This window comes from Penaeus vannamei, chromosome 15 (genome assembly GCF_042767895.1).
Source record: "Penaeus vannamei isolate JL-2024 chromosome 15, ASM4276789v1, whole genome shotgun sequence".
Classification (NCBI taxonomy): domain Eukaryota; kingdom Metazoa; phylum Arthropoda; class Malacostraca; order Decapoda; family Penaeidae; genus Penaeus; species Penaeus vannamei.
In genome coordinates this window covers 31,017,447-31,032,541 of record NC_091563.1, presented here as the reverse complement: position 1 = coordinate 31,032,541, position 15,095 = coordinate 31,017,447, and positions in this window count along the sequence as shown.

Below are 15,095 nucleotides of genomic sequence, written 5' to 3'. Positions count from 1 at the left end.
CTCCTCCTCCTCCTCCGGCCAACATCAACACGGCCCTAAACATCCCAAACGCGCCGTAGATTTATCGTTCACGGGGACAGGATGTGCGGTAGAAGGCTAAATATAACCAAGGAAACGCATGGAAAGAAAAAAGGGGAAAAAAACAAAAAAGAAGGAGAGAGAAAAAGGGAAAAGACAAAACGAAAGAAAGAAAGAAAAGGGAAAAGACAAAAAGAAAGAGAGAAAGGAAAAGGGGAAATACAAAAAGAAAGAAAGAAAGAAAAAGGGAAAAGACAAAAAGAAAGAAAAAAAGGAAAAGGGAAAAGACAAAAAGAAAGAAAAAAAGGAAATGGGGAAAAGACAAAAAGACAGAAAGAAATAAAAAGAATAAAAAAGCTAATACTACGGCCAGAGCTTACACCGTGCCGCGATTCTGCACGGCCACGGGGCTAAATAGCGAATTTAAAGGGCCAATTGTCCGTCGCGAACTAGCGGACACGCCGGGCAGGCAGAGAGGGCAGGCGAACAGGCACGGAGGACGAACAGCCAAGCAGGGAGGAGGCAGAGAGAGGAAGGAATACAGAGGAGGAGGAAGAGAAGGACGACGAGGGGGGGGGGGAGGAAGAGGAAGAGGAGAAACAGTAAGATGGGGAGAAAGAGACAGAAGGAAGGATGGGGAGGAGGAGGAGGAGGAGGGAGGAGGAGGAAGAGGAGGAGGAAGAGGAGGAGGAGAGGAGAGGAGGAGGAGGGGAGGGAGGAGGAGGAGGAGGAGGAGGAGGAGGAGGAGGGAGGAGGGAGGAGGGAGCAGCAGGAAGAGGGGGAAGGAGAAGGAAGGAGGAGAAGGGAGGAGGAAGGGGAGAAGGAGGGAGGGAGGGAGAAGGGAGAAGGGAGAGGAGGAGGAGGGAGGAGAGAGGAGGGAGAAGGGAGGGGAGAGGAAGGGGATGAGGAGAGAGGAGGGAGAAGGAAGGAGAGAGGAGGGGGACGAGGAGAGAGAGGAGGAGCGTAGAGACAGAGGGAGAGGGAGGGGGAGGGGGAGTCATGAAGGCAGAGAGCCAGGCAGGTACCTAACCCAGTCTGCGTTCTTGTGTCGGGGTATTCACCCTTGCTTGCGTCCGCGCGTCTGTGTGTGTGTGTGTGTGTGTGTGTGTGTGTGTGTGTGTGTGTGTGTGCGTGCGTGTGTGTGTGTGTGTGTGTGTGTGTGTGTGTGTGTGTGTGTGTGTGTGTGCGTGCATGTGCGTGCGTGCGTGCGTGCGTGCGTGCGTGCGTGAGTGTGTGTGTGCGCGCGTGTATGTGTGCGCGTGTGTGTGCGTGTGTGTGTGTGTGTGTGTGTGTGTGTGTGTGTGTGTGTGTGTGTGTGTGTGTGTGTGTGTGTGTGTGTGTGTGTGTGTGTGTGTGTGTGTGTGTGTGTGCGCGCGCGTGTGCATGTGCATGTGTGTGTGTGCGTGTGTGTGTGTATGTAGGAGTGTGAGTGAGAGTGAGTGAGAGTGAGTGTGCGAGTGTGAATGTGTGTGCGAAAGAATGAGTGAGGGTGTATGTGCGGACGAGCAGGCATGCAGTCTGGCGAACAAGCGAGCTGGCAAGCAGGAAGGCAGGCAGACAAGCAGGGTACTAGTGTGACGGATGGTGGTGGTGGTGGTAATGGGAGGAGGAGGAGGAGGAGGAGGAGGAGGAGGAGGAGGAGGGAGGAGGAGGAGGAGGAGGAGGGAGGAGGAGGAGGAGGAGGGAGAGGAGGAGGAGGAGAGAGAGAAGGAGGAGGAGGAGAAGAGTAAAGAGAAGGAGGAGGAGGAGAGAGGAAGGAGGCAGAAAGAGATGGAGAAGGAGAAGGAGGGAGGAGGGAGGAGGAGAAAGAGAAGGAGGAGGAGGAGGAGGAGGAGAGGGAGGGAGGAGGAGGAGTAGACCAGACCAGACATATAAGGTGCGTGTATTACGGAGGACAGTGTGAGGGGACGGAGAGAAGAGGGCGGGGCGGAGAGGAGAAGAGGGCGGGGCGGAGAGAAGAAGGGGGAGGGGAAGAGAAGAGGGGGGGGGCGGTTTGACAGGCTGGCAGACAGGCAGGCCGTCACCCCGGGCCAGCAGCTGCCATGCACGGTGTGTTGAACCCCGGAGTTGCAAGGTCGCGTGGAGTCAAGGCAACACACACACACACACACACACGCCACGCACACTCGTGACCAGGTCTCCCCCCAGAATTCCCGTCGCCGCGGCCCTTCCTTTCCACTCCTTCGTACTATTTCTTTTCATTCCATATTTCCTTCTGTTCTTTCTTTTCCTTCTTATTTCTCCCCATTCCATATTTCCTTCTGTTCTTTCTTTTTCTTATTATTCCCTTTCATATTCCATATTTCCTTCTGTTCTTTCTTTTTTCTTCCTATTCCTTCTCATTCCATATTTCCCTCTGTTCTTTCTATTTCTTTCCTTCTCTTTCTGTTCTTTCCATTCTTCCTTCTCTTTCTGTTCTTTCTATTTATTCCTTCTCTTTCTGTTCTTTCTATTTATTCCTTCTCTTTCTGTTCTTTCTATTTATTCTTATTCCTCCTCATTCCATATTTCCCTCTGCTCTTTCTGTTCTTTCTATTTCTTCGTACCTCTTCTGTTCTTTCTATTTCTTCCTACTTATTTTCTTCTTTCTAATCCTTCCAACTCCTGTTCCTTCTTATTCCCCCTTTTACTACTATTACTTCCATTCCCTTTACTTCTTCACATTGCTCCTATTCATTTTCTCCCTTCATATTCCTTCACGTTACTCTTTTCCCTTCTCTTCTCCCTATTCCCTTTCTTCTCTCTTATTCCTCCTCTCACTCTCTTCAAAAGATGTCTTTATCTCTCTTCAATTCCTTTCTTTCGCCCCTTCAATTCTTCCTATCTCTTCATTCATTGCATTTCTTTAATTTCTTCTCATTCCGTAAGTCATTATTCATGTTTCAGCTATCGATCATCATAATCATCTATGAATCGTTCATGCTTAATTATCTATCAATTATCAAAGTTAATTATCTATATATCACCGTATCTAATTATCTATCATTACCTGTGGTTCCGTTTCTGGTTTCTTTGACTTTCCTTTTCTCTCGTCTTTTTCCCTCAAATTCTTCTTCACCTCCCTCTTATTCCTTACTTTGTAGTTTCTTCTGTCACCTCTCTTCATCCTTTTTCTTCTCTTGTCTTCCATTCTAATTTGTTTTCCCCTCCCCCCCCCCCCTCTCTCTCCCTCTCTCTCTCTCTCTCTCTCTCTCTCTCTCTCTCTCTCTCTCTCTCTCTCTCTCTCTCTCTCTCTCTCTCTCTCTCTCTCTCTCTCTCTCTCTCTCTCTCTCTCTCTCCTCTCCCTCCCTCCCCTCCCTCCCTCCCTCCCTCCCTCCCTCTCCCTCTCCTCTCTCTCTCTCTCTCTCTCTCTCTCTCTCTCTCTCTCTCTCTCTCTCTCTCTCTCTCTCTCTCTCTCTCTCTCTCTCTCTCTCTCTCTCCCTCCCTCCCTCCCTCACCCTCCCTCCCTCCCTCCCTCCCTCCCTCCCTCTCTCTCTCTCTCTCTCTTTTCGCTGTCTTCATGCGCAAACGATACAATATACAAAGCCATTAATCAGCTCATTTAAAAAAGCGTTACGTCACAGGAAAACTGAGGACACACTCGCCCTCTTCCTTTGTCTCATGTCTTTTCTTCAATCTTTCTTTCTTTTTTTCTTCTTTGCAGATGTCATGGAGGAAAAAAAATAGTTGCACCTTACTCTGCAGTCACGTGATCCTTCCTCGCACTGCTGGGATAGGAGAGATCAATGGTCGATCAATAGATAGACCGATAGATAAGTCGTATAAGGGGGGGAAATACTAGCGAATTTATATAATATACTCAACGGCTCGCTTTGAATCTTTTGAGAATAAGGATAAATAATCATATTCATTAAAAAAAAACAAGCATACATAATTTAATTCACTGATACACATGCGGTCGCGCGATTAGACACAGACACAGACAGACAAGAAACACACACACACACACACAGACACGCACACCGTCACTCACTCTCGCAAAAGAGTGGCTAGTTGAGGGAACGCGTGGTTGCTGACGTCACTCTCCTGGCAAACCCCTACCCCTTCCTCTCCCTCCCCCCCTCCTCCTCCCCTTCCCCTCTCTACCAACACCACATCCGGTCCTCTGCTTCTGCTCTCATGGCGGTGGTGCCACGTCTTTCTCTCTCTCTCCCTCTCTTTCCCGCGCGCGCTCTCTCTCTCTCTCTCTCCCTCTCTCTCTCTCTCTTCAGGTGTTGCAGGTGTGCCACATCTCACTCTCAGACGGTTCTCTCTCCCCTCCCCCTCCCCATTCCCCCTCCCCTCCCCTCCTCACCTCCCCTACTCTCCTCTAGCTAGGGTACATTTTTACGTATAAGTGACGAAGGATCAATAAGTTTTTTAGAGGGAGGAGGGGAAGACGAAGAGGAAGAGGAGGTGGACGAGAAGGTGGAAGATGAAGACGACGACAAAGAATAGGAATAAAAAGCTGAAGCTGAAGAAGATGAAGAAGAGGAAGAAAAAGGTGATGAAGAAGAGACGGAAGAGGAGAGAAAAGAGAATTTGATACTCTGCTACGGCGGTAATCCCTTCCTTTACTCTACCTTTCTCGCCTTTAAAACTTTTTTTAACCTATTTCCCCTATAAGCCACTATCAATCGAATACCAATCGACAAACACAATCGACCTACCACTCAAACATCACCACTTCACACATAAACAAACCAACCACAGTTCCGAAACCGACGATCTTCAATCCCATCCCCAATCTTCAAACATCTCCCCCCCCCCATTCCCCCTCCCTCCCATCTCCACAACACCAACCCCCCCACGAAGGCCTACCGAAACCCTAATTCCACGACAGGCCTATCGCAGAACCGTCGAGTCCCGCCGAGGCTGCCCTAGTGAACTGTCGCCCTATGCTGCAGTGTCTCCGCATAAGCACAGACCCTCGCTTATCGACGATCCGGAAAAGAATGGTCCTCGCGTAAACAATTATGGCGGCCGCTTAAGGCACACTCGGAACCAGGTTGGTTGTGCAACGTGTCCTATCTTCCTACCAATCTAGCCTATCTATATATATCTATAGCGAGAGAGATATACGTATATCTGTCTGTATGTATGTGTTTATGTGTGTGCGTGCGTGTGCGCGTGTGTGTGTGTCTATGTGTATATGTATATGTGCACATGTGTATGCGTATATGTGCATGTGTATATGTATATGTATATGTATATATACAAATGCAAATATAAATATAAATATAAATATATATAGAAATCTCTCTCTCTCTCTCTCTCTCTCTCTCTCTCTCTCTCTCTCTATATATATATATATATATATATATATATATATATATATATATAAACACACACACACACACACACATATATATATATGTAAGAGAGAGGGAGAGGGGAGGAGAAAAGCATGATGTAGTAGTGAAGAAGGTGGCGTTGGCCGCACACAGCACGTGTGTGTGTGTTTGTGTGTGTGTATAAATCTCAAGGTCGACACAAGCGGGGGGAACGGCCGCGGACATCAACCGGGCCACACCTACACCTACATATACATATCTACGTTTGCGATTATCTCTTATCTCCTTCGTCCTCTGTCGTCTGTCTGTGTCTGTCTATCTGTATGTGTATGTGTACTTGAGTCTCTATCAATCTATCTATCTGTCTGTGTCTGTCTGTCTGGGTGTCTGTGTCTGTCTGTCTGGCTGTCTGTGTCTGTCTCTCCCAACCCTTAATAGGTCACCCATTGTCTTGGTGACCCCGAGCGACCTTACCAGATTGATCGACCCAGTTCATTACGGCGACTTCCTGCCATCAAAATACCTCGCGGCCGCGCACGGGAAAAACGCCGCCGACGACAAACTCGCACAGGACACAAAGACACGCATCCTGCCGGCAACACGTCCCTGCGTTCAAGTCGGTCGCTTGTTGATCGCCGCTGTGCCCAAGCAAGAAAGGTGTCTTCTGGGTTAACGAACCCCGCGGTGGACCGTGCTGCCTTCTTCCCTCTTCTCCTCTCTCCTCCCTACTTCCTCCTCCCTCCTCCCCTACCTCTCTCCCTCGCTCCCCTACCCTCTTCCTCACTCTCCCTACCACTCTCCTACTCTCCCTACCCTCCTTCCTACTTCTCCCTCTCTCTTCGCTCTCCCTCCCAACCACCTCCCCCTCCCTCCCTACCCCCTCCACCTCCCTTCCTACCCTCTCCCTCTCTCCCTACCCTCTCCCGCACTCACTACCCTCTTCCTCTCTCCCCTCTCTCTCACTCTCCCTCCCAACCACCTCCACCTCCCTCCCTACCCCCTCCATCTCTCTTCCTACCATCTCCCTCTCTCAACCCTCTCCCTCTCCCTCCCTCCCTACCCTCTCTCTCTCTCCCTCCCTCTTCCCCCCTCTCCCCCTCCACTCCCGCTCTCCTCTTCCACCTCACACGAGACGAGGATAATGGAGAGGTCGGCGCATGAGACAACGGAAATCGAGAACGAAACGCCGTAACGAAATTAAACGAAGACGATACCGATAAGGACAGAACGAACGACGAAGAGGATACGAGGTGAAGCCAGAGGAAGGGCGAAGGGAGGGAAGGGGAGGAGAGGAGAGGAAAAGAGAGGAGAGGAGAGGAGGTGAATGAAGAACAAAAAAGAGCAGAGGAAAAGAGAGAAGAAGAGAGGAATGGAAAGCAGAGAAGAGAAGAGGAAAATGGAGAAGAGAGGAATGGAGAGCAGAGAAGAGTAGAGGAAAAGAGAGAATAAGAGAGGAACGAAGCGCGGAGAAGAGAGGGGAAGAGAGGAAAGTGCCAATAACACTGTAGCCATCACAGACGCATCCTGCACCATGACCCATTAACCGCCGCCACCATCGACCTGGGCCAGTCACGATCAACCGAGGATAGAACCGCACGCCCCGGATGAGCACGTGACCCGGCGGGCTGGCGGACGAAGGGATAGGTGGGCGGATGGGCGGGTGGATAGATGGATGGGTGGAACGACTGAACGAAGGGAGGAAGGAAAGATTGAAAATTTGGCATTCTGAGGAGAGAGGGTAGAAAGAAGCAAAAGTGAGGGAATGGAAGATCGGAGAGAGAGAAGAGACGATGAAAGATAAAACAGAGAAAGAAAGAAAGAGAGAGAGAGAGAGAGAGAGAGAGTGAGAGAGAGAGAGAGAGAGAGAGAGAGAGAGAGAGAGAGAGAGAGAGAGAGAGAGAGAGAGAGAGAGAGAGAGAGAGAGAGAGAGAGAGAGAGAGAGAGAGAGAGAGAGGGAGGGAGGGAGAGAGGTAGGGAAGGAGGGAGGGAGGGAGGGAGAGAGGGGGAAGAGGAGAGAGAGAGAGAGAGAGAGAGAGAGAGAGAGAGAGAGAGAGAGAGAGAGAGAGAGAGAGAGAGAGAGAGAGAGAGAGAGAGAGAGAGAGAGAGACAGAGAGAGAGAGAGAGAGAGAGAGAGAAGCGGCGCCCGGTAGGAAGCGGGGGGCAGGGGAGTCATGGCCAGGTCTCAAGAGTCTCTTCTGGCCAATGGATGAGGAGATCGTCGAGGCGGAGGATAACGGCGAGGCGAGAAGCAAGAAAACGAAGGAAGGGGAGAAAGGAGAGGGCGGAGGAGAGGGCGCAGAGTACAGCGAATAAAGGGAGGAAGAGGAGGAGGCGGAGGACTTGCAGGCGAAGATGGCGTCGGAGGAGAGTGTCGCTCGCAGCCCGGCCATCGCAAAGTCGTACCCATCCCCCCCCCCCTCCCATGCCATGCCCACCGCCCACACCCCCAACCCCTCGCCCTCACCCGCCCCGCAGCCCATCCGAGGCGGCCGCCGGACCCTCGAGCGGCGCCCTCGCACCATCGCTCTCCATATGGCAGGATGACCCCCAACCTTCCACCTCCCGGCTCCCCTTGCCTCCTCCCCCTCCCTCCCTCCCCCTTCCCCCTCCTTTTACCCTTCCCATTACCTTGCCCTACCCCTGTCTTACCCTCCTTCCCCATCCACACCTCCCCCTCCTCCTGCCTCCGCCGCCCCCCGCCCCATCCCCAAACTCACCTTTTCACACCGACGGGCGCGCTCGGACCGGCCTCTCCCCCGCCTCGGCCGCGCGTCGGGGGCTCACAAGCACTTGGACAAGCACTCCTCCTCTCGGGCGTTCCTTCTGCCTCTTCCCATCCCCTCTGTTTATCATCTCTCCTCTCTCTCCCTTCCACTTCCCTTAACGAAACTCTGGAGAGACTCTTCTTAATATCTGTCACGCGATGAGCCTTTATCGTCCACGGAGCATCGATAAGATCCGGTGATAGAACGTACATGTGTACGTGTATGTGTATGTGTGTGTGTGTGTGTTGCTATAGACAGGAAGACCATCACCATAACCCCTCTCCTTCTCCGTTTCCCCTTCCCCCCTTCCCCCGCCCTCTTGCCTCTAGAACACCCTTCTCTTTCTCCTCTTCATCCTTTAACACCCTTCTCCTTCTCTCCTTCTCCCCCCCTCCCTTCCCCCAACTATTCAACACTCCCCTCATTCTTCTCGTTCTGCGATGACGTAACACTTGCACGTCATCATAGTCCACTGTCGCTTTAGCAACATTCCTTTCCCAACGCCCACCACTGTCCCATCCCACCCCTCCACCTCCACCACAAAACACAAGCCTTAAACTTAATATAAGGAGGGAGGGAGGGAGGGAGGGAGGGAGGAGGAGGAGAGAGAGAGAGAGAGAGAGAGAGAGAGAGAGAGAGAGAGAGAGAGAGAGAGAGAGAGAGAGAGAGAGAGAGAGAGAGAGAGAGAGAGAGAGAGAGAGAGAGAGAGAGAGAGAGAGAGAGAGACAGTGAGAGAGAGAGGGATAGAGCGAGAGCGAGAGAGAGAGAGAGAGAGAGAGAGAGAGAGAGAGAGAGAGAGAGAGAGAGAGAGAGAGAGAGAGAGAGAGAGAGAGAGAAAGAAAGAGAGAGAGAGAGAGAGAGAGAGAGAGAGAGAGAGAGAGAGAGAGAGAGAGAGAGAGAGAGAGAGAGAGAGAGAGAGAGAGAGAGAGGGAGAGAAGAAGAAGAAGAAGAAAGGAAAAGGAGAAGAAAAGAAAGGGCAGAAAGAGAAAGGAAAGGGAGAAGACGAGAGACGGACGGAAGAGCAGAAGAGAGGAGACGAAGGAAAGCAGGAGAGTGAGGAGGGACGAAGAGAGGGGAGAGGGGAGACAGGAAGGGAAACTGAGGAAGGGGGGGGGGCTCACTTCCCCAGCGACAACGAGGAACCGGAGCCAAAGGGGAAACCAGACGCTCTTCGTCCCCTCTCCCATCTACGTTTTATTAGCCTTGGTGAGACAGTAAAGGAGAAGGGAAATGAGAGGGAATGAATGAAAAAAGGGGAAAGGGAGAAGGAAAAAACCGAAAGAGGAGCCAAAGAGAGTTTGCAAATAGGGAGAAAGAGAGAGAGAGAGAGAGAGAGAGAGAGAGAGAGAGAGAGAGAGAGAGAGAGAGAGAGAGAGAGAGAGAGAGAGAGAGAGAGAGAGAGAGAGAGAGAAGAGAGAGAGAGAGACCCAGCCCCAGCGTGGAGAGAGTAGAGAGAGGGAACGCCACGAAAGAGAGGGGAAGGGCTGGCGAGGGTGCCTAGCAACAGGGAGATAGAGGGGAGGTGCCTGTCTGGCTGGCTGGTGTGTGGGCAGGTAGAAGTGCCAGAGAGCCTACCGCCCCCTCCTCTTTTTCCTCTTTCCTCCTCCGTGTCTCTTCTGCGTTTGTCTCTCTTCCCATCTGCACATCCTCTCGACAATCTGTGTGTGTGTGTGTGTGTGTGTGTGTGTGTGTGTGTGTGTGTGTGTGTGTGTGTGTGTGTGTGTGTGTGTGTGTGGTGGTGGTGTGTGTGGGTAGGTGAATGAGTGGTGGGTGGTGGTGGTGGTGAGTCAGTGAGGTGGTGGTGGTGGTGGTGAGAGTGGTGGTGAGTGGGTGGGTGGGTGGGTGGGTGGGTGGGTGGGTGGGTGGAGTGGGTGGGTTTTTGGGTGGGTGGGTGGAGGTGGGTGGGTGGGTGGGTGGGTGGGTGAGTGAGTGAGTGAGTGAGTGAGTGAGTGAGTGAGTGAGTGAGTGAGTGAGTGAGTGAGTGAGGAGTGAGTGAGTGAGTGAGTGAGTGAGTGAGTGAGTGAGCGAGTGAGAGTGAATGAGTGTGTTATCATTACTACCATTACCATAAAAGTACGTTTATAAGAAATTTGCTGTACACGACAAAGAATAATATACACAAGAATGATATCATCTATATTTAGATCTGTGATATAAAAAAAAAATCATACGATTTGCAAAGAACGAGAAAATATCTTACGCACCCAAACAACTCATTAAAATTTCTTGTCTGACTTCCCTCGTGTTCACGTGAAGTAAACTATGGCGAGGTGGTGCGAGGGAAGGAATTGGACCAACGAGAGGGGATAACGATGGAAAGGAAAAGAGAAGAAAAGGAGAAGAGAAGAAAAGGAGTAGAAAAGGAGAAGAGAAGAAAACGAGGCGAGGGAAGGAGAGAAGAAAAGGGGGAGAAGAAAGGAGAGGAGAGGAGAAGAAAAGGAGAAGAGGAGAGGAAACGGAGAGGAGAAGAGAAAAAGGGAGGAGAGGAGAGAAGAAGCCAGGAGAGGGAAGAGAGAAGCTGGATGAGGACGGAGAGAAAAGTGTTATAATAAAGAGGATAAGAGCATAAAGAGGAAAAAAGTGAAGAGCAAATGAGAAGGAAAAGGAAATGAAGAAGAGGAAGAAGCGAGAAGCAGAAGCGAGAAGAAAAGAATGGAGAAGAGGAGACAGAGAAGGTAAAAAAGTGACAGAGGCGAAAGATTAAGTCACCCGACTCAAAATATTTGTTCTATTCAAGGAACAGTGCGTTTTCTGTTTTGATTCTGCGTATGAGGTTTTCAGCCTAGTTTATTCTGCCTGTGAGGCATCGCTGTACGAAGGCCTCGAAGAACGAAAGTGATTGTTCCATAAGGCAGACAGACAGACAGACACACAGACAGACAGACACAAACACACTGAGTGAGTGATTGAGTAAGAGTGAGCGTGAGTGAGAACGAGATAGAGAGATAGATAAATAGAGAGGAGAAAGGAGAGAGAGAAGAAAAAACGAGCCAAACAATCGTCTCCCGGGGTCACATGTCCAGTCCTCAGCCACTCAGGGGACGCCCCAGCAATCAGGTCCTGCCTGGTGCTGCCACCGCCTCAGCTACCGCCGCCACCTCCTGGTCCTCCTATTCTTCTTCTTTCTACTCCTTTTCCTTTTCCTCCTCCTCCTCCTCCTTCTTCCTCTTCCATTTCCATCTCTATCTCCATCGCTTTCTCCTTCTCCTTCACCTTCTACTCCTCCTCCTCGTCCTCTATGTCCATCTCCATCTCCATCGCTTTCTCCTTCTCCTCCTTCTTCTCTTCTTCCTCCACCTCCTCCTCCTCCTCCTTCCCCGGTAACGGGAGAGCCCGGCAAGAAATCAGCAAGTCATGCGATGGTGGTCGAGACGCGTTATGCTCTGCTTGATGACGTCACAAGCACAGGGGATGGGGGAACTCCAGCTGTAAAACTCCCGCCTGCCAGTACAGATCCGTTTGCGCAGACAGGTCCAAGCACACACACATACATACGCACACACGTACACAAGCATATAGTCTACACAAGAACAGGAGAAAAGTGGACGGAGGAGAAGCAAGAAAGAGGGGGAGGGGAGGGGGGAGTAACGTGAGAAGGGAGGATAACAAGGGGAAAGCAGAAGAAGAGGAGGAGGAGGAGGAGGAGGGGGCCAGCAACAGCAGCGAGCCCAAACATAGGTCCACGCGACGTAACACGTGAGGCGGGTTAGAAGCCAGAAAGGGAGGGAGACGGAGAGAAGAGAGGGAAGAGGAGAGGGACAGGGGGAGAGAGAGGGGGGGGGAGGGGGGAGGGGAAGCAGAGAGAGAGGAGGAAGGGGGAGTGGGGGATGGGAGAGAGAGAGAGAGGGGGGGTGAGAAGGGATTCCTGAAGCCCAATGTGTTGTCATTTATTTATAAAATGCCGAGTGCCTGGGAGTTGGTGCCAGGTGCCAATGCCCTCGAGAGCCTCCTGGACTCTGGCACTCACAGACGAATAGGATGCAAAACATCGCGAGAAAGAGAGAAGAGAGAGAAAGAAAGAAAGAGAGAGAGAGAGAGAGAGACAGAGAGAGAGAGAGAGAGAGAGAGAGAGAGAGAGAGAGAGAGAGAGAGAGAGAGAGAGAGAGAGAGAGAGAGAGAGAGAGAGAGAGAGAGAGAGAGAGAGAGAGAAAGTGGAACCAACATACATCCAATCAAATATACAACACCACAAACCCACACCGACTGGTAAATGATACTTAACGAAAACAAAAATTATAATCTAAAAAAGCAAATCCAAGCAAGGAAACGAAAACAAAGAAATGCATCACCAAAGACCTGTAAGACGATACATGTCCAGACTGATTCCTCCTCCCCTCCTCCTGCCTCTCCCTCCCTCCCTCCCTCCCCCCATCTACCCCCTCCCCCTCCGCACATACTCCAAGCACGCGGACATTCCCGTGCATGTCTAAGTGCCAAACGACAGAGCAAACAACAAGGAAAACAGCAGCGCCAGAAACCAGGGCTTCCAGCTGAGGCGAGGACAGCTGGACTCTCGGGAAATACAAGACCAGCCCACGCACGCACGCTCACCGACACACACACGTACATACATACATACGTACATACATACAGGTATACATACACTCATGCACACGTTCACACACAGGCAGAGATATAAGCAAAGACAGGCACAAAATGACAAAGCACAGGCATACGAACATAAACAAAATTGTCCGCACAAACATAAACAAAGATGGGAACACACACACGCACGCACGCACACAAATGGTATGCTCGCCCCTGGCACCGACCATCACGCACACACCTGCAGGCCATGCAACGCTGCAACACTGGCCCGTCTGAATATCGACCGCCCTGCCCCGCTGCTATTTCCCTACCCCCCCCCTCTCTTACTCTTCCCTCCCCTCCCTTCTCCCCTCTCTTATCGTCCCTTCCCTTTCCTTTCCTTTCCTTCCACCTCTTTTCCTCTCCCTTACATAACATTTACAGGGAGGGAGAAAAAAAGAGGGGAGAAAGAAAAAAAAATGGGAAAGAGAAAGTGGAGATAATGAGGAGAGAAAAAAAAACAGAATAAGAAATATATGTACAGGATATGCGGGCTGAGGGAGGGAGGGAGTGAGTGAGAGTGAGAGAGATTGAGTGAGAGAGAGAGAAAACTGACAGAATATAATGCAACAACAACAGACACAAGAACCCTCATAAGAAACCATCCACCTTATTTCCTTTGTCCAAGTCTCACCTCCCACCCCGCCCTCCAGTAAAAGCAAGCAAGCAAGCAAGCAAACAAGGTGAGCAACCCCCCCCCCATCACCCAAAGAGGGGGAGGAGGAGGGACGCGCAAACTGAAGGGGAGGGATGCGGGGGAGGGGGGAGGGGGGAGGGGAACCGTGCTAGTTGCTACGTTTCGCAACTCTCCGCAATCCTGTTTGAGTTCATCATGTTTGTTTACAAGCGCGTGTTAACGACCCTCGACGCGCAATAAGCGGAAGGATTAGGAAACTGGGTCACAGAATAGGATGCTGGCGCTGGTATTTCCAGGATGTGGACGTTTGAGGTCGATTAATGCGGAGGAATCCGCCGGAGAGAATTCGCGTTGCGTCATTAATTCGCGTTCGAATTAAAGTCGCCGTTTGCCCTGTGTACTCAGAGATAGCAATTATAATAATAATAGCAATAATAATAATAAAAATAATAATAATAATATTAATAATAATAATAATAATAATAATAATAATAATAATAATAATAATAATAATAATAATAATGATAATAATAATAATAATAATAATAATAATAATAATAATAATAATGATAATAATAATAATAATAATAAAATCAATAATAACAATAGCAATATTATGAACAATGCTACTATTATTACTACTATACCATTAGCACTATCATTATTATCATCATTATTATTAACAATAAAAATAATAAAAACAAGAATGATGATAACATGGATAATGAAAATAACAACAATGATAATAAAACGGATAATGAAAATAACAACAATGATAATAAAACGGATAATGAAAATAACAATAATGATAATAAAACGGATAATGAAAATAATAATGATAATAAAACGGATAATGATAATAACAATAATGATAATAATAGGCTTCATTATAATCATCACTATAATTGTCATTATCATCTTTATCAAAAACATAAAGTGAATTATCAGAACAGCTGTCACAACCATGACCAAAATCACAACAAAAGCTCTGCGAGGAAACAACACGAACAGGTACCAGAAAGGAGAAAATGCAGTGAACGGCGCCAGCAACAGTCACACCGACGAAGCTTCAGCAACGGCAGAGTAAGCAAGGGAAGCAACACTACTGCCGGCGAAGGATGAGGCAGGGCAGAAGCGCGGTCACACGTACACGCACGCACACACGAGGACACTGTGAAGACACGTACACTCTCACTCTCACTTTCACTCCCTTTCTGTTCCCCTCCCTCCCCCCTTCTTCTCTTTCGGTCTCTTTCGGTCTCTGTCTGTCTGTCTGTCTGTCTCTCTGTCTCTGTCTCTGTCTGTCTGTCTCTTTTTCCCTCTCTCTCTCCTTCCCTCGCTCCCTCTCTCTTTCCCTCCTTCCCTCGCTCCCTCTCTCTTTCCCTCCCTCCCTCCCTCCCTCTCCTTTCCCTCTTTCCCTCCCTCACCCTCCCTCTATAGGTCACAGAAGCAAGGACTCCCGCCGTAGAGACAAACAAACTAACCAGCCAACGCGGGTAATTTCGCTTTCTCAAATGACTCATTATTGCCAGTAATGATGCGCAATGGCGTAACAATGCACAACAACCGTCTCTTGGCTCGTAGGGGTTTCGGAGAGGTCGCCGTCGTCGCCTCTTTCGTGTAGCTCTCTATTTCTACAGTCTACTTTCTCTCCATCTCTCTATTTCTACAGTCTACTTTCTCTCCATCTCTCTATTTCTACAGTCTACTTTCTCTCAATTTCTCTGTTTCTACAGTCTACTTTCTCTCCATCTCTGTCTCTTTATTTCTACAGTCTACTTTCTCTTCATCTCTGTCTCTCTATTTCTGTTCTAC